The sequence below is a fragment of the Maylandia zebra genome, linkage group LG15 (assembly GCF_041146795.1).
Source record: "Maylandia zebra isolate NMK-2024a linkage group LG15, Mzebra_GT3a, whole genome shotgun sequence".
NCBI classification, from domain to species: Eukaryota; Metazoa; Chordata; class Actinopteri; order Cichliformes; family Cichlidae; genus Maylandia; species Maylandia zebra.
This window is the reverse complement of record NC_135181.1, coordinates 38,248,761-38,253,562: the sequence shown is the minus strand read 5'-3', so window position 1 is coordinate 38,253,562 and position 4,802 is coordinate 38,248,761. Positions and strand designations below refer to the sequence as shown.

Genomic DNA, 4,802 nt, shown 5'->3' with positions numbered 1-4,802 from the left:
GTTTACCTGTGGACGGGATTATGTTTTAAAACGAAAACGGAAAATCTCCGTTTTCAAAAATACCTGTGTAAGTGTGGACGTAGCCGAAATCTTTTATAATAATAAATAGGTTTGAACGTCATGGGAGTGCGCATTGTGCTGCCTGCAGTTACTCTTCCGGCCACATGGTTCGCTTTTGGTAGCACCCTCAGTAAACTATGTAGTGCTTTTAAAGACATCTCAAAACGATACTTTCTACTAGAAAATGGCATATAATAATAAACACAGAATACCATATTTTTAGATTATAAAAAGAAAACAGTAAGAAAGAAGTTAGCTATAGGACATCATCTTTCATTGAGCACAATGGCTAGCTGCTAATAAGCTAGCACACGCTCCGACTTAAAAGTTGGCAGCTACACAATTTCTCCTCTAAAACAAGGCACTTTTGAAAAGACCTGGCTATATTGTCAAAAAAAAATAGTATTCAAGCAGAGAAGAGAATGGTAGCACCACCAAAAGTTCAAAAAACAACTGTTACAAGCTTCTATGATAAATAGCATTGCCATAGATTTAGCTGATAAAGAAATACACAATTGGATATATGAAAAAATAATATGTTACCTTACCTGAAGGTGTAGTTTTATCCAAAAAGTACAGAGAGGCGAAGAGCAGCTGCATTCATTTAGGTGATCCTGAAAGAGCGCAAAATTTTCAAAGAAGGCGGACCGTTGTGTAACTCAATAACTTTGTGTTCTTGTGACAAAGACTGCTTTGAGAGAAAATAATTTAGGTTCACCACACGAATAATAATTGCAGTAACGCTGGAGTGCTACATTTGCGTTGAATGAGATTAAAAATAATGTTTAAGCTTAAAGAGGGGCTTGAATTTATTTCTTTGAGTTTACAAATACTTAAGTGCAAAAATGTACTCCTCCTACCCCCAGTGCCCCAACAAACTCGTTCATTTTGTGTTCAGAATCAGCCTCTGCTGGTTTTGAATAATTTTAGGTTTACACAAAGAAAATCAAATTAATTTGGTATTTTTTAATTGCATTTGTGAACAACTAACATAATTTGCATGTGTTCTTTGAAAGGAGGACCTGAATCTGTTTTTTGAGTGTATTATCCCAAAATTGCAATTTGTATTTTGCCCATTTACCCCTTCAACTATTTTCAAGCAAATTTGTGTTTGCTTAGTGCACTTTATAAATTAAATTGTCCCAGTTTCTACTCTGCTTTTCCTTCTGAGTTGGGATTACAATTTAGAGGGAAAAGTGTGGATTCAGTGGACGAACAGAACAAGGCCATACAATTTAACAGAGCCACAGCCGTACCCATGTGAGCTACCACAACACAATATACTGTACAGACTCAAGTACAGTACAGGAGGAGTATGGCTAGAATGCGTGGTATAAAATATGCATCATTATTTGTTTTTGGAGCATAGACAATGTGGGCTGTTCAATATTTCATACAGTCTTGCTGAAATGAAAGTTAAACTCTGAAACCCAGATGTTAGGCTAATGAGCAGGTCTTTGATAAACACCAAAAGAATAGCAACACCAACATAATGCTGTGCTGGGTGGTGACAGTTTGATACGAGTGGCGAAAACAGCACTTTTCTTTGTTTTTGCCTTTCAGTCGGTACAACAGACAAACTCTAACAAGCATGTGTGCCATCTGGTACAGGCTGTATAAACACTTTTTCATGCTTTTCTCTTGAATTGTGCATTTTGACCTGTGAATCTGGACCCAACAGCAGGACTCGGGAATACAGTTATGGTTTAATTTGAGTCTGATTTATTGTAGTAAGAGAAGAAACTGAGGAGAATGGCAGATGGCCTTGGTTGGCTGTCTGCAGTTGCAGACTGAACTGAATGGCTGGAGAGGGGGGCTGGTGTGGTGAACTAGAGCAGGTAATAGAACACAGGAGAGATGGGTTACTAAAAGCTCAAAGTAAACAAAGCACAAAACTAAAAGTTGGCTGTAGCCACAAGTCCTACATGACAAATGAAACATCTTGGAACCCAGTAGAGGAGAGAGTTATCCAGTTGGGTCACGTGAGAAGATAAGCCTCAGGTGTGCAGTTTGATCAAGCAGTTGGAGAGCTTGCAGCCACACCCAGCGTACACAGTGACTTACACATACACATGCACACACAAACCTATCCCCTGGCATAAACACACACAATAGGAAAAGACAGAAGGGGCAATCCAATGGGAAACAAAAGGAGAAAACAAAAGGGAAATACAGGGGGAAAAGGAGGAAATCATGCCAACACTGCAATACTGTATCAGCCCGCATCCCATTCATACACAAATACTATATATTCACACCTGACAGCTGCTTCATACATCTGCTTTATTTTGCAAGCCAGGAAACTCACATTTGACCGTTCATGCTCAGTGATCATGCTTAAGGGGACGTTAACAAAAACTATACATATAGTATGTATAGCTTTTTAGCTTCACTGTCTTCACTCAGTTCTACAGCAAATTTTGGTAACATTTGAAGGACTCTATTTTCTGTTCAAAATGACATTTTTCACATAATCACATGAGGGTTCAAATGTAATGTACACTTCTTTTTTTTTTGCTCAGACCAGTAATTGAAAAATAAATGTTCCATAATATGCAGATAAATGGCTGCAGGAGCAGCAATATTACAGAAGCAACGGTACTGAGGCAGCTATTGTCAGCTAAGACAGAAAAGATGATGGGGTTTTTAATCTGTTATGGCAGTGGTGCCTGGAGACTTGTCCATTTTGACTTAGCTTTTAATTGGAATTCTAGAATCTAATAACACACCTATGTCCTGTAGTGTCACAGCGAAGGTGGTTTTAAATCTTACACTTTAGGAGGGATGAACACAAAACATAAAAGTATGAGAGGCTAAAATAAATCTTGTGATAAGACTTGTGTACACCCTTTTTCAGTTCAAGGATTTATGTATCAGGAAGTGATTAAAATGTAAAAAATAAATACTCCTTACAAGGTCCTAAAATTACTGAAACACAACCTCAGATGAACAGCAACACATGACCTGTTACACTGTGTCATTAAAGGAAACCAAAGTTCCTTTGGGTACATTTGGCCACTCTTCTTTTACAACAGTGGTCCCCAACCCCTGGGCCACGGACCAATATTGGACCGTGAGTTGTTTAGTACCGGGCCGCGAGAGTTGAGACTCAGGTGTGAAGTTTATGGTTTTCAGGGTTTTTATCGTCAACTCGGTTTCCCTGGGTCTTTTCCTGTGTTGTAGTTGTGTCTTATTTTGAAAGAAATATTTACACGTTACTATAGCGACCAGAGAGCATTAAGGGGCAGAGAGGAGGATGTTACTTTCAATGTTGTAGGCGCATTTCAGGAGGACGCTGCTAATAAAGTTACGCAATCACAGAGTGAATTCGCGTTTATTATTACATTTACAAAATTCCACAGTTTTTGTCTTGGACATATCACTTTATTTTGTTGTATTAATCCTCGACACCTTAAAGGCTGGTCCATGAAAATATTATCTGACATTACTGGTCCGTGGCACAAAAAAGGTTGGGGACCGCTGTTCTACAACACTGATTCAGTTCATTGAGTTTAGTGGGGATTTATTTGTGCACAGCTCTCTTAAAGCCCTTCTACAGCATTTTGGTCTGCTTGTCTGGATGTTGACTGGGCCATTGCAGCACCTTAATTATTTTCTTTGAGTCATTCTGTTGGAGATTTGCGGCTTTGCTTGGGATCATTGTCCTGTTGCATGACTTTACTTTGGCCATGCTTTAGCTGTCTGACAGGAGTCCACGGTCAGCTCATTGACTGCAAGGTGTCCAGGTCTGTGACTGCAAAACGAACCCAAATCATCAGCCCTCCACCACCGTGCTTGTCGGTTTGTATGAGGTGTTTGTGACATGCTGTGTTTGATTTTTGCCCAACGTGGTGTTGTACATTTAGACAAACATCTCCACTTTGGTCTCATCTGCCCAGAGGTGATTGTTCCAGACGTCTTGTGGTTTGCTCAGATGCAGCTTTGCAAACCTAAGCTGTGCTGACGTTTTCTATCAGAGAGATGCTTTCTCTTGTCAACCCTTCAAAACAAGCCATATTTGTCCAGTTTTCTTCTAAATGTACGGTCGTGACCTTTAATATTTAACATGCTAACCAAAGTTTGGAAAGTCTAAGATGTAGCACTTGCATAGTTGGAATTTGCTGTGGTGTCTTGTGAAAATACTGGCAACTGTCTTGAATGCTTCTCATTTGTGAGTAAGCCTTCCCACTGTAGGATGATGGACTTGAACTTGTTTAGAAATGGCCTTATAACCCTTCCCACATTGATAGGCAGAAAACTTTTTTCAAGGTTAAAAACAAAACTGTGATGATCTGCTTAAAAACATATAAACTAAAATCTAGCAGGAAAAACATCCAAGTCACACGGCGCACTATTATCACACAGCAGCACGGCGAGGTTTAAGACTGTTTTTGTACTGTGACGTGGACACGCGGTGCCTATAGTCCATAGGGAACAATAACATAGTCATCACCTCTGACACATGTGTTTATGCAGCCCAAATGCTTTCCACAAATGTCTGAAACCAAGATTTATGTATGTGTGTGCTTTAATCTTCACATGTGCATGAGTGTACCATTCTGTTTTTTTAGTTATGGGGAAGAGTGAAGACAAATAAGAAAGAGGCATTATACTTTTGAATGAATACATGCAAATACTGGGTGAGATGATTTAGTGGCTTCAAGGAGTAATGGCTTTGGATCAGGCTCATGGCATCATCCAGTATAATGTACTTAAGTGTTCAAAAACCAGAGGTGGGACCA

At 39.4% G+C, this 4,802-nt stretch overlaps 1 protein-coding gene across 1 annotated transcript in view; it reads right to left on the bottom strand.

Annotated features, from left to right (window-relative positions):
• LOC112436579 (uncharacterized) overlaps window positions 1–590 on the bottom strand; it is a 2,255-nt gene extending 1,665 nt beyond the window's left edge. Inside the window, exon 1 of the mRNA XM_076873608.1 lies at window positions 1–590. This exon is cut by the window's left edge and continues 45 nt beyond it. The gene's annotated coding sequence lies outside the window, so the exon portion shown is untranslated.
• Between the last annotated feature and the right edge of the window lie 4,212 nt (window positions 591–4,802).